Source organism: Glossina fuscipes, unplaced genomic scaffold (assembly GCF_014805625.2).
Source record: "Glossina fuscipes isolate IAEA_lab_2018 unplaced genomic scaffold, Yale_Gfus_2 287, whole genome shotgun sequence".
Classification (NCBI taxonomy): domain Eukaryota; kingdom Metazoa; phylum Arthropoda; class Insecta; order Diptera; family Glossinidae; genus Glossina; species Glossina fuscipes.
Genome location: NW_023998630.1, coordinates 1,705,567 through 1,722,589, shown reverse-complemented (window position 1 = coordinate 1,722,589; position 17,023 = coordinate 1,705,567). Strand labels below are relative to the sequence as shown.

Here is a 17,023-nt window from a genome sequence, read left to right as displayed (position 1 = left end):
TTCAAGCACTTGTGTGAATATATGGAAAGAATTAACATCAAATTTTTCAATTTTTCAAAATAATTAACAATAGATTAATATGAGATTTTCATTTTTCCCAAATAATCCCAGTTTATATATTACTAAGATAATATCCTTATATACTACGAGCTTTTGGTTTTTCCATTCCTTTGCCGCTACACGAATATTCTATATAATCTTCGGTTTGGGCCAACAGTAGCGATTTAGCGATTTAGGTGGTGCTTGCAATACTTTTCCACAATATGTTCCTTCGTCTGAAAAAAAAAAAAATATATTATTGCACGGTTGTAATTGAGATCTCTAAATACTTTACGATTTTTATATCTTTAAACAATTTGATGCAAGGTTATTAATTCAGCGGCTAAAACGTTCTACATGTCGGGGGGGCAGATCAATGTCCCAATTGTATTCCGCGGACCCAACGGGGCTGTTATGGGCGTGGCAGCTCAACATTCTCAATATTTTACGGCTTTGTATTCCCCTTTTTTTTTTCATCAGCAGTTCCTAGAGGAATTGCAGTGTTCTTTAAGTCATCTTCTTATTTGATTTCCACAATTGAAACTATGAACCATTCCCGAGGTTAGGAACAACGCGAACTCGGTTTTTGGATTTGTTTCAGAACCGGGTGACAAGCGTTTCGCCAGCATCATTGGTATCACGGAAAGTACGTAGAATATTAAAACAAAGAAGGGATAAAAAATCTTCGGTTGTGGCACAGCACAAGCCAATATTAAAAAGGTCATAATAATAACAAATAATAACAAACACTAAATCCACGTCTTTTCGTAATAAAACATCATCAATTTTGTTGGTAAAAAAAGCGATATTTTGGGATGATGAAAACTCTTCCGCTTCTTTTACGGTTCGTCCCCAAAGAGCTTTAATTTCAAAACCTTTTTCACGTAAAATTGGCACCGTCATTACAGGAAGAAAGAATTTTTAAGAGCTAAATTTAAACAAGTAATACATATATATAAATAAATATAAGATTTGGTTAATGCGATAATTAACTTAACATAGGTACAAACCGAACAAACTAATTGAGTGAAAATGAAAATTTTTACTTTAAAATTAGTTCTAGACTATTTGGCCTCCGAAAAAATAACGTAAATGTATAAAGGAATAAAAAATCAAGTTTTCATCGCGTACGTATAATACATAAATTAGTTATAAGAAATACTAAAAGCACAATCCAAATTAATTGAATTTACCGAAATTTACTTAGATAACTCAATAATTTGTAAAATTCAAACACAAAATATACTAAGTTTTAGTACAATTATTTAGCATGACTCTCAATGCAACTTTAATGTCGATGTCAGTCACACCGATAAGCTTAATAACATTGGAACCTCTAATGGATCTTTTTTTTAAATACCTCTTACTATGTCTCAAATTACACCTTCCTTTCTTAACAAAAAGGCAAATAATGACAATGATATGAATAAATATAGGTTTTAATGTACGTTATCATGACAATGATACCAATAAATTTACTGAGATTTGATGTACATTTATTATGCGTGTCTACCGATTATTTGCTAAGCTAAAAACAATAGCGGCTTGAGTGGCGCATCGCACAGACCCGTTCAGTTTGGTGTCATAGCCGTCTAGCGCCCCGCGATATTAAAAGCGAACAGAAAGTGAAAGTCTAACGTCGTAAGAAAAGAAAATAAAACGGTAAGCGCGCAACAAAGTCGGGTCACCTCGCTGGTTCCTTTTCCTTGCCCCAACCATTTTCTACAAACATTGCTGTACTTCCGTCCAGTAAAGTGGAACCAATAAAGCCTGGAAATTATACACCATTCCCCCCGAAGGTCCTGATTATTTTTCTAAATTTTCTTGCAACGAATCCTGGATTGACTGAGTCATACCCCGCCTAAGGAAACTCGTTACAACTACTTTCAACATAATAAAATGCTAAAAAACAAACCTTCTTGCTATATAAGTTTATTTTTCATAAAAATTTATGAGTGACTAATCTTTCGGCTGGCTTTATGCTATATGTCCAGATAATAAACAATCGTAATCATTGTTAAGATTTATAAATAAAACGCAACAAAAAAAAGCGGATAAAAAGAACAAGCAACCTACACTAAAAAGGAAGAAGAGCAAGAAACCTACGGTCACTTCAGATTACCAAGCTGGCGATATCTTTGTCCATAAGGGAGATTGGATGTAGGAGAACACTTTATTGATGTGAGTTCAGAATGGCAATCATTCAGTAATGAAAATACTCCTGTTGGCGGACACGAAAATCTTTTATAGAGCGATGGTGGTTTATCCGCTTTTATTGGTTCTGGCATATGATCAGCCTGTTTTGATGACGACGCACTATGTGTACTTCAAAAAGACCATTGGTTTTTAAAGAAATTTCCACGAAGGCAGAGCGAACGAATTTGCCTACATCTATTATTGATCAAGAAATGAATTTTTAATTTAGTCATGTTCAAATAAGGCAAAGAGAATGAAAATTTTGGGTTCACGATGGCAAGAATGGAAAAAACGCAAACAATGGGAATTGTAACTTTCGAAAACGTAAGAGAATAAGTGGAATACTTTGCTAGCTTTCATCAGTTTAAGTAAGTGAATCACCAAACTTTCTTGATAAACTTTTTTGGGGGACAATTAACGCTATAAATATGAATGCTTTTTATATTCAAAAGAATCCGTCTGAGGGACCGAAGGCGAGAAACTAGTAGCAATCAAAGATCAATTTAATGGTCGTGGGTTTGGATCTCAAGTGCGGCAGAGCTTTTAATAAAAGCCGATAACCTTAGATGTTAGTGTTTTAAGAGTTTAGTCTTCGAATTTATGTCTCTGGCGAAATTAATAATAATAATAATGTATTCAAAAGATGATGACGCTACTTTCCGTTACTCAACCAATGGCCCTAACACGTCAGAAATTTATTATTGAGAAATTTATTAAGATGGCAATTCTTACTGAACGAGCTGGTGTGAAAAATTGTGGACATCAGCTTATTCAAAATTGGAACTCTATGTATCAAAAAATGTCAGAGGATATAAATGCTAAATTCGAAATTGCCTCAAATTTTTTATTTCAAACAGAATTACAGATGTCAATTTGAGGACATTGTTGAAAAATTTTGGAATTATCAAAAAATTAAAACTTCAATTAAGTATACAGATATATTACAACGACGATAATTTGGCAACAACTGGCTTGTTGCTTAGGATATAACACACATGATAGCTGGCACTGTTGCCAAATAATTCGATTCACATCAAATTTGTGCAGAAGCTTCTTATCAGAAAAACTTACTTAGATAAAGTATGAGAAATTAGAGTTCGATTCTGTTAAAATGTGAGAAATTCGGATTATCAGCTGATTTTACGAAATTATAAATTAGAATATAATTACCTCCCATTGGATTCGATCACATTTACGTACGCCCATGGCGGACCGTTAAAGTTTAAAATGATACAAATAGTTTGTGTCTATAAATACGCTTTGTAAATTTTATTTCCGGTATAGTATAGTTTACGCTAATCTCATCCGATAAGTTTGCTTTTAATTGTATTCTATTTCACTGATAAGCTATTTTGTCGTCTTCTTTATAGCGGCTTCGGTGCCTTTTTCATGAAGCAATCGTTCGCCCACATTCTTCCTCTTGCTCAAACAATTTTTACAATTCTTCCTCTTGCTGATACAATTTTTACAATTCTTCCTCTTGCTCATACAATTTTTACAATTCTTCCTCTTGCTCATACAATTGTCTTTCTGTAAGGAAGGAAATCTAAAGCCTGTTCTCTGTAGGCTACTGACTATTCATTTAAAGTATGATTCTTTATAATATGAAATCATTACATACACATTTTCTTTTGTATTAATTTAATATTTATTAAATTTATCTACACTTTGTTTACGAAAGAGAGAATTAATTCACGATAAAGCTTTCACCAAAAATGTTATTGTAATTGTAATTTCATTTAATTTCAATTAATTTCCTACACCCAAAGCAAACTCAGGCTTGCTATTCGTTTTTAAGTAATAAACTTCTTGAGCGGTACGAGTGACCGGATCTTCCATTAGGATCTTTTCCTCAGTGCAATTTTTACCCTTGATTTCATGTAAGCTGTTGCTAGGCACCATACAATCCCTTGGTACTATTAATAGGTTCAGCGTGGTATTAATTTATTAATATTGGTGTAATTGCCTACCTTCATGAGAATTCTTTAATAGAGCGCTTAGAGTCCAAAAAATAGGCCTAAGTGGTTTGAATTCGCTACGAACGATTCGAACGACTTCTACGTCAAGTAAATGTTCTGAACCATTTTTCATTATAAAGTATTAAAACTTGTAAAATGTTCTGGCAAAATGTAGTGTTACTCTCGCATAAGAGCCGATTTAGCGCAGGGTTTGTTTCTTCAAAATTATTCATTATTGACTTGAATTTTGACCCGTTGTTGTTATGTCATAACCCACTATCAATCCAGACGATGAAGTTTGTCTTCCATATATTTTCAAAATTTAATAATAGTGACCTACACTTTGCCCACAAGTCATGTGGCAGGACAATGGCGTGGCAGAAAATTAAGAAAAGCACAGCAACAACAGCAGCGTATGCAGCTCTCTATGGATAAAGATTCAATTTGCGAAATAACTGAAGTGAAGTTAGCTTCCCAATTTCATTAGCAAGCAAAGCAAAAACATTATGTATATAAGCTCAAACATTTCATTAGCAACATTATTGCAACATTTTGCCTTTACGGCCTTGTGTATACGGAGAGGACCGGTTTTTGGCGAATTTCGAGGTGATGTCCCCTAACCAGGGTAATGAAATTACCCTTTCCCGATAGGGAAATTTCTTTAAAATTTTTTATGCACACTTTATATATTGCAACTTTCGCCAACGCTACACATGTACTATTTGGTAAACACAAGAAAACATTTTTTTTTTTAGTTTCTTATAACGTTTCTGTATAATTTCTTATTTCGTTTATGCTTGTATTTCTATTTTTGTGTAGTTTTTCTAATGATTTTGTAGTGTTCAATTATCAATAATGTTGCTAATGTTGTTCAAACTTAACATGTTTTTGTTTTATTGGCTAATGAAATGTTTGATATTATACGCATAATGTTTTTGTCTTTTTCAGCATGTATGTTTAAGATTATACATTACGCGGATTTGTTTGCAATAATAGCGCGTTTGTCCCATGCACTTGCTTAAGAAGTTATATGTACGGTATTTAGTTGCCGTCGTTTTTCTAAATATGAATCGCGTACAAATTTGTTCAAAGCATTCTATAGGCTAATGAAATATATGCTATGGCAAAAATGTTCGTGTGCGTTTGTGCGCGCGCTTAGCAGTCACTTGACTGCCGGCTTTTTCTTTCTTATTATTTATATTGGTAAAAAAGTACCACTTTTTACCGTATCTACCCGCCAAAGTTTTCCCTCTTCTAAGAAAGTCCATTCATTGGCTTCAGCACACTCATTATATTTATAAATAAATTTTGTTTTAAAATTTTCATAGAAGCTATAGCGATCATCTGTTTGGAAAGGGTCACTAATGTAGTGTTTTGGGTATATGGAGAGAGCCGGTTTTTGGCGAATTTCGAGGCAATGGACCCATACCAGGGTAATGAAGTTAGGTTTCTCTGATAGGTTTCAGCATTTTTCATGACATATCAAAAATCTGTAGTCTAAATATGTTTATAACGCGATTTTAACATTGCATTCTTTCAGTATTTGTAACGTACTTTTGCATGAGATTTACTAGCAATAGCTAAGCATTTTTGCTTCTGCGTTCTTAATTAGCGGCTTAGTATGTTTTATAAGTGCACGTTCGCTAAGATTATTTAATTTTAATACTTATTTTACTTTATTGTTATTCATTTAGCAATAATTTGTAACTTAGTAAAGACATTTTAGCGACGATACGAACCGTAAAAATGTAGGTTATCTTGTGGGGCTATCTTCACTTCAGTAAAATATTTTATCTCTCATCTACTTCATTTCTAGCAACTGGAGACATCGTAGAGATTTCCAAAGAAACTGTATGGATCTCAGATGGATCTCCTTGATAACAAATGAAATTGTAAATTACTTCTTTTTGCGCTTGCCAAATTTCTTTTGTTTCACTGAAAGCCGTTGGCTGGTTTTTTCCTTAACGTGTTTTATAAAAAAAACACCATGTGTTGCCATAGAGAGAGCGAACAGAGTTGCTTTAAATAAGTATATTTTGTGTGTCTGTTAAATGAGAATGAGTGGTGAAAAAACACAGAATAAGTTGGGGAAAACGTCAAATTGGTTATTGCTGGAGCTTTAACACTTTAGAAACGGAGGCGCCCAGAGAGAGACAATTGAAAAATCCCAACTTTCTAGCGTATTTTTCATTACAATTCAGTCAATCTCTTAGTGCCTTTTAAATAATTATTATTAAACTAAGTACGAGTCAATTTAACCAGTAAGATTCTGTTATCTTTCTTAAAAATATGGGGCATCACCGCATAAACTCTCTGGTTTTTTAGGGGAAACCCTACACCAAGCGATTTTCACCAATCTCGTTTAGAGTCAACTTTACGCTTTGAGGAAAGTTCAAAAGAATGCGAAGCAAGTTGTTATGTAACGAGGCAAGACATAAACTGGCCGCGGGATGCGTCAAAACGGCAAAGTCATTTAATTCCTGCTGAATCACTGTGGAAAGCGGCGCCTTTTGTTATGATTTATTCGGGACGTTTCACCTCAATTGCACGGTTTAAACCATCCGTTGTATCTGTTGATTGTGGAGAGTGGAATCAATCGTCAGACCGTGTTGGAGCGGCTCATGGTGCACGATTTGTTCTTAATTTTACGAAACACGAAGTATTACCTTATCCATAGTCAATCCGAATTTTTTCATCATTTGTGCACTATGTAATGTAAATACTCTGTAACGTTAGATATATACCGACAAGCGTGTTGAAGCAACTGTTAGTATAGTCGCGGAAGCTAAGATTACTTCGTTAAATGCAGGTTCCATTTGAAGTAAATCACCTTTTTCAATATTTTATACGTTCGTTAAAGCCTTTGCAAGAGAAATCTCGTTAAAATGACGCAACCTTTAAATTTCAAAAGACTACGAATTTCGTGATTTGAAAACTTTTTGTTGATGATGATGGTCAATATTAGTAATGGTTTGATTAGTATTGTAAAAGAATTGCTTGTCTAATTTTTTACTTTTGCTAGACTTGATCATTACTAGTTTTATTTATTCTAAAGATATTCGAATAAGGAAGATTTAAAGTTGCTTATAGAATATACACAAAATATTAAAAGAATTGTCATCCGCCTGAGTAGCCGAAGGCGAGGAGTCTCGACTAGCAAGTCAATGGTCGTGGGTTCGAATCTCAAGTGCGGTAGAGTTTTTAATAAAAGGCGATAGTCTTAGATGCTAGTGCTTTTAAGAGTTTAGTCTTAGAATTTATTTCTCTGGCGAAATTAATAATAATAATAATAATAATAAAAGAATTGTCTTTTGTTATAAAAAAATTACAATATATATATATATGGAATGGGTATTCCGTCAACTCTTCATGAAATTTACATTTACAATTCATCATCTGAGAAAAGGGTTATATGTTGGGTGATAATCTTGCTAGATACCTTTATTGATTTGATATAATATTGCGCATCTGACATATAGCCGTCACTAAGAGCGGTTTGCATCCCGCGCTTAATGTGAGATAATTTTCTGGTTCTGCCTGAAGCAATGTATGAATTTGATTTAAGGTTATACTGAGAGCAAGCTCAAGCTCTTCCACCACACTCCTCAGATATTCAATATCAACTGCCAACTGCCATGCCACTGCAGTATTTAAGTTTTTTATTTGTAATATTTGTATTTGGTACAAGACGAAACATTGTGTGACGGTCAAACTTAACAAAATATCGGCGCTAGGAGTAGCTAGGAGTAATGTCAATTACAGCTAGGCTACTACTGGTTTCTAAAGCTTATTTTGTTTGAACAGGAGAGGGTGCCTAAAGAATTGGTTCTAAGTGTTGTGGCAAAGTCGATAACTATTGACCGATTTGTGTTATTGATTCCTGAGGCGCAAAACTGAAAGCCGCCATGTCTTCTATATGACTTTGGCTTAAATCTGCGTATGCCTGTATGCAGGACAAATGCGATTCCAATGGTTAGGAGAGGATATTTAAGATAACGTCATGAATTTCTTTACAGTAAAGTTTTAAAAGAATCATAAATGTTGTTGAAAATACCCAACAATATAACTTGATTATCTTGGCTTGGTTCTAAACGCTTCTGTTGAAATTCTTTTATACTAGCCAAAAGTCGTTGCTGTTCTATACTTACAACTGTCTGATAGAAATTTATTGAAGTGTGCTGCGAATGTCGGAGGTTTTGCTCCAACACATTTCTTTCTTTCTTTGTTAATATACTAATCCTTATGTACATTTGCTGATTATATGTTTGTTTGACTATTTAGACAACATTTTTGGTATGCGTGGTTTTATTGGGTTCATTTACATTGGTTTCCATATGTTCAACTTGTATTCTCGGATCCAAAAACATAAGAAAGATTCATTATATCAACGCCTATGGCGTAGTTAAGGCTGATTGGGTGAGAAATAGAAATGTGAACAACTTTAACGCACAAAACTAGAGATATACTTAACAATTTTAATACACTTAATTTCATATATATACAAAAAGAACTATAGGTGAGTGTTTATATTTTTATATTTTTTATTTTTAATTTTTCATGATAGATTTTGTTTAATTTCTCAATTTTTCAATTCGAATCACTTCTTTTTGCGTTTTATTTATAAATAAAAATACCATGCGTTGTGAATAGAGAGAGAACAAAACATTATTTACATATTTGTTTTTAAGAAACTTACTTTCCATTAACAATTGCAACGTGCGCTCGTTGTTTCGTTGACCACGCCTTTCCAAACTTTTATGTGCTTCGATCATAGAATGAATACGCAGCAAAGAATAATTACTGAAATAATCAATGAAAATTAATAAATACACTTACTTTCGTTTCTCACTTGGAATGTCATGTTCTGCGTCGCAAGTTATCACATACATAAAACATATTGCAAAATAAACCCAAGCTTCACATTACAAATTATACTTACGGCTCTGTCCCACCGGTGAATAATAACTCCCCGTTTGCAAAACCTTTAGTTATGACGGTAAAGTCGCCAACACATTATTATTCACGTTGTATTACTTAAAGTTATATTTCTTGACAAATGACCTTCAATATAGTACTAGCTAGTGTTGTCTGTAGTTGGATTTTTCACGCTTTATTTTCCCATAGTACACACTTAACCACAATTTCATGGTTGAATTATTACATTTTTTTCCTCTTCAATTAATCAACTTGCAATTCAGCTGAGGTAGTTTATATAATACAGCAGCATTCTCTACAAAATGCTTAGCCTACTTTTTGGAGTGTCGTTTATAAAAAGGAACAAACAAACTAGACGAACAGTCAGGCATCTACAGAAAAATCAAGTGGGACAACAGATACCGCAGCATAGAAGAATGCCAAACAATAATCTCCTCTGTTAAAGCAGAAAAAGGGAACTAATGATGTAATGTACATATAAGTTTACATACATATAGGCGCATATTTTGGAATCCCAAACCAATGAATTGTTCACGAATGCGATGCAAAGAGAATTGAAAAATATGTATGTAGTCATTTTGCCTAGAGATAGCATCAAGAATAATGAATAGTAATTAAGTGAAAAAATCAGAATAGTTATTAAAGGATTTTCCTTACCTTTGCAAAGATTTTCATAACATTTTCTTTTTAACCGCATAGAAGAAATTTTTGCGTACAAAATAAGCCGCAAATTTAATTTCTTTTCTTTTTTTCTTCTTTAATAAAATCATCGTTTTGAAATATTTCTGAAAACAGTTACAAAAATATTCATTGAAAATATATTTTGGTGTATTTGCAAACTCTTTATGCTCAGAAGTAAACGGCAAAAAAAAATTGGGGCATTTTTAATATAACAGATATTTTAGTAAGTAAAATATACCCAAAATTCCAAATTCGTAAATAAGCCCAAAAAAAAGGAGCAACAAAAATTTCTCTGAAACAAAATCAGGCAGAACTCATGAGCAATAATTAAAATTCTTTAAGGTCCACATAGAGTAGTTTTCGCTTATACAGCTTCGCATGTGTTATTGAATATACGAATTTAACTTCGCGCAAATCGAGTAGAAATTTGTGGAAATATGGAAACTTATTTTGCTGGGAGTATCGGAGACATGGATGAACAGACTCAGTCCAACAAAATGTGACACTTGTTGGCCGCTGTTGTACTTTTCTCTCCCGTTGTCCCGGATCGTCAGCACTTGATCTCAACGTTTCTTTTCTGAAGAGACTTTCTCGCGTTTTACTTAAAGGGCTCTATGCAGATTTTGACTAGCTCGCCGAAATTGGGGGGTTCAGAAGAGGAATTTGCCTTAAAGAATTTTTATAATATGTATGTGATGTAAGGTGGAAGTGTAGTGTAATGTGTAAACTTACTTCGCTAGCCAGTAACAAACAAAGCGATTTAGTTAATAAACATTTTAATATAAGGAATAATCAATATGAATAATTAAAATAATGACATTCGTGTTTAAGACAAAAGAGAAATATATGAATTAAAATTTTAATATTAAATAACTAATTTAATTAACAATAATTCAGCTCACCTTTTTAAAGAGTCGTCGAATGTACATTCGTGTTACGTATTAAAAAGGCATTCTTATAATTTTAAAAGAAAATAAAATAATTAAACAGATTAAAAGACTAGTAAGAGTAAAATCAAAATTAGGCCTTAGACCGTCAGAATCATTCATTTAACAAACTGCATCGCGAGAGAGGCGGTAATCTTTGTCGCCACAACATATATTGCTAATTGAGTTTTGTAGACTGGGAGATGATAAACAGTCAAATATGAAGTGGAATAAAGTCGGAGTCTATGGTGTGGTTCTTTGAGTGCGATGAATTACACAGAGGGACGTAACGATGTTTGCTTTCCCAAGCAGCAATATTTCACTTTTACAGATAATTCAGTTTTTTTCTGAATATAAGTCACTTTTTGTCATAGCTTTCTTTTTCTGCTTTCGTCAACTTTCTTCTGTATCTTCTTCTCTTAGTTCTTTAACCAATTTTCTTAAAGAATCTTGAATTTCACAAGCCCTCTTTTGTAACAAATTTCTTGTTCACTTATTTAGAAATTATTCGTTTGTTTACTTTCGCCAGATCGCGATTTAACGAGAAAAATATTACTAAATTTCTCAAAAACTTTCCATTTCTATGTGAGAAATTTTGAACAAATTTTTGTTTGAACTCCGAGGCGTTTTATTTTTCATCAAAAAAAAACAAAAAAAAATCGAGTTTTTTTTTTTTTTCTTTTCCAAAAATTGACATGTCAATACCACACTTAAAAAAAAACTATCTCTCCAAAAAAATTCTTTTTTTCTTTTTCCTTCCTTCAAAAAAAGCATCACTTACTTATTTTTCCACACGTTTTGGTTTTTAGTGGGTTACATTACTTACCGACTGATTTAAGGAAAAATATCTGCACATTGTCTAATCGATTATGTCTTTCACTGATGAATGCAAACCTATTTCTTAAAGATATTTTCATTTTTTCGAAAAATATGTTCGAAGAAATTTTCATTTTTTCCTTTACAAAACAATTTCAACGTAATTTAAACACAAAGCCGAGAGAAAAAATTTGGAATTATATGAGAGTATGGAATTTTAATTTATGTGAGAGTATGGAATTTTGAATTATGTGAGCGTCAAAAATTTTGAATTATGTGAGAGTATGGAATTTCGAACTATATGAGAGTATGGAATTTTGAATTATGGCAGATTTTGGAATTTGAATTATATGAAAGTCAAAAATTTTGAATTATGTGAGTGTATGGAATTTTGAATCATGTGAGAGTATGATTAAGTTTGTTTGTATAGGTAGAATCTCACAAATGACGTTTATGCAAATATTTCAACATCTGTTGAGGTATTTATTGCATAATTAATATATTATGTGGAAAACATTACTTTAACATGTTGCTCATGTGGTTTCGTATATTTAACAATACCAAAAATACGAAACTTGTAAACAATGCCGGTACATGGACGAGTATGCAGGCACTTCATTAATTCCTATGCATATTTCATTAATAATAAAATAAGACTTCCTATGAAAATTTCTATGAGTAAAAAATGTTTAATAAATTTGTTTTCATTGAAATTTTTGAGTTTAACAATTAAAACGAGGAAAAAGAAAGCAGTCCCAAAGGTTTATTTTATTAATAGCTACACGAACAGTATCATATATGCCGAATACTTAGAACAGTTTACATTTACCTTAACTCGCTTTAGAACTTTAGAACCTTAGAAAACAGATTACAATTTAATCTTTTAACTGCTAACAGTCACATAGTGGTATGATCCATTATGAAAAAACATGGGTAGATTAGGGTTAATAACGTTTATGGAATATGCGCTGTATTGTTTAGGAAAGATAGACCAGGAAGCACAATTTCATCATTCATTTACAAGTCCTTGACATTTGTAGCATTGCCATATGCAACAAGAAAAAAACAAGGCCGTAAGCAGGGCGATAAATTTCTGCTAATTGTTATTAACCTTTTCGCGCGTCGCCAGTTGCCTCAGTCAGGTAAAGCGCCATGATTGTGCCTTTTCAATCTTTGAAATTATGCTTATTGGAAACTCCATCAAGTTTCATGAAAATTTAAATCATCAAATATGGCATTTTTGTAACAATACATTTAAAAAATTATTAGCGACCAATGTATGATTTTATCTGACCATCTCTATGTTATTTGCTATTGTAACATTCGCATTCGTGGAAATTCAGATAAAAAAATTTAAAAGAAGAATTGTAGTGGTAAACGAAAGTTTCTTTAAATCTTTTAGTTAATTATTGAATTTTCACTTCATTTTAAAACTTGGCAATCGTTCTGTTCATTTTCGTCAATATTTTTAACGTAACAATATTTTTTAGTTGCGAGCTTAACGGCGACTCCAACAAATAGATTGTCAAATAAAGAAAAAGACGGAATATTAAATCGCTTGCAGTACATGTAGGCATCACAAATCTTTCCATAAATTTTTATATTTCCCGTACATATTTCTTTGCTTCTTCAAGGTTCTAATACAACTTAATGCAAAATATGTTTAAAATATGAAGAGAATTTTAATGTGTATAAGAAATGTAGAGAAAAACTTTTTTGTGTTCTGTTTTATTTTCCTTGGTAAAAAAGAAATTAAAATCGCTGTTAAAAGATATTCAAATTTTGCAGAATGAATTGTTTTATTGTTCGGTTTTAAACGCCGCTGGATACAAATCACGAAAGCGAATGAAGGACATATAGGCGGATAGATTGCTTGTGATCAAATTTTAATATAAATGCTGTAGAAGTAGTTTAAGATGCGGTCTTCCATCAGTGAGAATTCCATCCACACTTTAATAACAAAAGTGAAAGACGAAAAGATTGAGATAGGGTGGGAGAGAGAGTGAGGGTTCAGTTCGTAAAAATGTTGAATTAATTCTAACAAATGCCTCTTTTTACATAATGAACGTAATTAATACTAACATTATGTTTACAATAAGGACAACAAGCAATCTTTGATTATTAGTTTTAGCAAATTAGTTTGCAAATTGAAAAACTTTTGCTTTAGCAATTTATAATTGCAATATGCAAAAACTATATAATTATAAAAAGTTTAATATCGCCAGAGTAAATAAATTTTATGCGTATTTTTTTTACCAAAGCATGAGCTTATAATGGATTACGACTGTAAATAATCTTAAATGCATTCCACATTTTTTCGACTTAAGTCGCTTTATTTAATGTACGTTAAGTACAACTGAACATACAAAATAGAAGGTGTGTTAAAAAAGAAAGTGATCTTTTATTCTTGAAAAATATTTATGTATTCATCAATATCTATTTTATCGTTTTGAAAGTAATCCCCTTTAGACAAAATATACTTGTGCCAGCGCTTTTTTCAATCCCCGCAGCTGTTCTGATATGCGCTATTTGGTATGCCCTTGACCTGTTTCAGCGATGCATTCGTTGTCTCCTTAATCGTGGCAAAACTGCCTCCTTCCATGGGAGTTTGCAGTTTTGGGAACAGAAAAGAGTCGTAGTCTGAATCAAAGAATCACGTTTGTTTTCAACGCACCTCGTATGTACTCATATTCATCCATATAGGTACGTATTTGCATTGGACAGGTAGGTTTATAAATATCTATATATGTGTATGCATATTTACTTATATATATTGAATATACACTTTTTTGGATCAGTGGCTTGCTTTTGTTTCCACTTTGGTACAATGATTTTTCCGCTAACCGAATTAATTTTTGAACATACATTTTAGTTGGCCGTGTACAATAGTAAGATAAAGTATCATTCTCAGCCATAGGTTATGAATTTTGCAGGCTTAGCTTTGTGGCCATGCCAGCCGAGTATATATACGTCTAGTATTAGTTTTCTATCTCAGTTTTCGAGTCCTTGATCCGTTCTACAAGAGCCCAAACACAAAAATATTGTTTTAGATTAACACAAGATAATATTGTAACGCAAATCCCAAATTCAGTTAATGTCAGCTAAGTAATTTTCGTAATAATAAATTCCCTAAAGAAGGAAAAACCAAATGAGCATTTGCAGGCGCCTCATGCAGCTGCAGGCTGATAAAAACGATTAGAGGAATTAGACAGGCTGGGATTAGAAATAAAACCATTAAGTTAGATATAGTAAGATGCTTGTAAAATTGTATATAAATAGAATATTTGTGAAAAGTAGAGTTAGTCTGACAAGAACGTAGAAGTTGAGAGTACGGCCAAAATAAATTGTAATAAATAAATATTCCTACTGTTGTAAAAGACAATGTAGTAAAACAAAAGAACTTTGAAGTGCATTTCTCTTGAATAAAATATCCACGATCCAGTGGTACGGACTGTATCTTAGTAAAAGCGAATTTTATAACAATATTATTATTACATTAAAATAAGGTTTATGATATATGATAATACCAGATATAATATATATGTATAGAGCGGTCCCTGAATTTAAAAAAAAAAACAAATGCACTTTTTAGTGAAAATGAATTTTTTTAAAGAACAATTAAAAGTTATTTGATTAATTTCACAAAAACGACAAAATGGATTTTAAAAATATTTGCGCGGTAACGTGTTTTGCAAATAGTTTAGCGTGCATTTGCTTCATATAAAATACCAAAATGCATGTATTTGCCAAATAAATCCGGAATAGGATTTTTATATTTCTCGTATATGGATGGTGCTACAATATCTGTACTTAATATATAAAAATCATCCTTGTAATTTTATTTCTTAGAGTTTCAAAATTTCTTGTTTTTCTTATTTTTTAAGATAAAGCCGATAAGTATAAAAAACTCGGCTAAGACCAATAATATACTTCGCTTTTTTATTTTTACACATCTTTGCCATAGTTATTTTTATGTAACGTTTCTTAAAACAAAAGTGTGCGCCCAGAAATGCAGAAGCATATTCATTTTATTGCATTTCGCATTTATTCATAGTTGTTTTTTTCGAACACGAAAACTTTCTCCATTGTTTCTATCGTTTTTGTTGGCCTTTTATACCCACAACCGACAAGTGTGAAGTAGATTTAGTATGGCAAAGCGTTCGCGCCGCCTTGGCAGAAGCTTCAGAGTTGAAGCGCTTATATTCTTGTTGATTGTAAAATTCTGAATCGATATAAGTATACTTGTCTGACCGTCTGTATGTATGTCTACTGTAGACAGTGAACGTGCTGGCACGCAGATTGTTATTGAAAACGAGTCAAATTGACCAAAATGCACCCCTGTTATGCAACATACACTGAGAACAAATCTATTTCTCAAAGCAAAGAAGCTAGATATTTATTGCATCCCAACCCAAAATATAGCAACGTATCGAAATTTCAATTTTTGGTCCTTTTAATATAAGAGAAGGGTTAATATGAAAGATTCGGCCACAGCGAAGTGTCAGTTTCTTTCTTGTTTTTGTTTTTTGTGTTTTCGTTTTATTTTAAGTCCTCTTCAAATTTTTTCTTGTTCAATATAAACACTTGAATTTGTAGCTTTAGGGTGGGACACAAGTTACCTGCTTTATTGTAAACGTTTCCTCTTATAATTCTCTGTTCTTTAAGTTTTTACCATTTAAACCATATTGGACTATTCATTATATCGTACCATTGGTAAGAATCGCAAATATGGAAACTCTACCGTGGTTGCACGTCGCCAGAGACTAGGTAGATATAATATCAAGTCGAGCTTGAGTCTGGCATTGATAATCAAAAAATTAAATAGTAAATTTTCGAGAACAACAGTTCACCACTTTTCAGTTTGCGTATAAATATCAACAAGTTCACTTTTCGCAAGTATGTACAAGCATGAAACAAAAGGCAAACGTATTGGTTTCAAATATTAGCCTCCAAGTGCGGAAAATTGGGTTTTTCTTAAAATTTGGCGTCTCTATATTGTTGAGTATTCGAATTGCGAATATAAAAACGTTTTCTATACCCACCACTGAAGGATGGGATTTATTTATTTATTTTTTTCTTCATAATGTATTGTAACACCGAAAAGGAAGGCTCAAGACCCCTTAAAGTATATGTATTGTTAATCAGTATGAAATTCTGGATTGATTAAGCCATGTATGTCCGCTTTTGCGTATGTGTGGTGTTTGTTTTTAGCACTCTCTTAGGCGTGAAAATGAAGACATCGATTTCAAATTTGGTAGAAACATTGGAAGCTCGTGCATGCAGGTTAATATTGAAAATGGCCCAAATCGGCCAGAGCAGAAGCTCATAGCGAAGCGTAAACTGAACTCAACCCCGTTTTTCTTAACAAAAATTTGTGGGCTCTGTGCTACCTTTTTAGAAATTATAAAATTTAGAAGGCTGAAATTTTCCACTTTTACTTTATGCAACACTCTAAAATGCAGACACCGCGAT

General features: G+C 32.5%; 1 protein-coding gene across 6 annotated transcripts in view; it reads left to right on the top strand.

The window, feature by feature from the left end:
- The window catches only part of LOC119642905 (guanine nucleotide-binding protein subunit gamma-e), a 141,737-nt gene that overhangs the window by 112,787 nt on the left and 11,927 nt on the right, over positions 1–17,023 (top strand). The gene's annotated exons all lie outside the window — the stretch shown is intronic.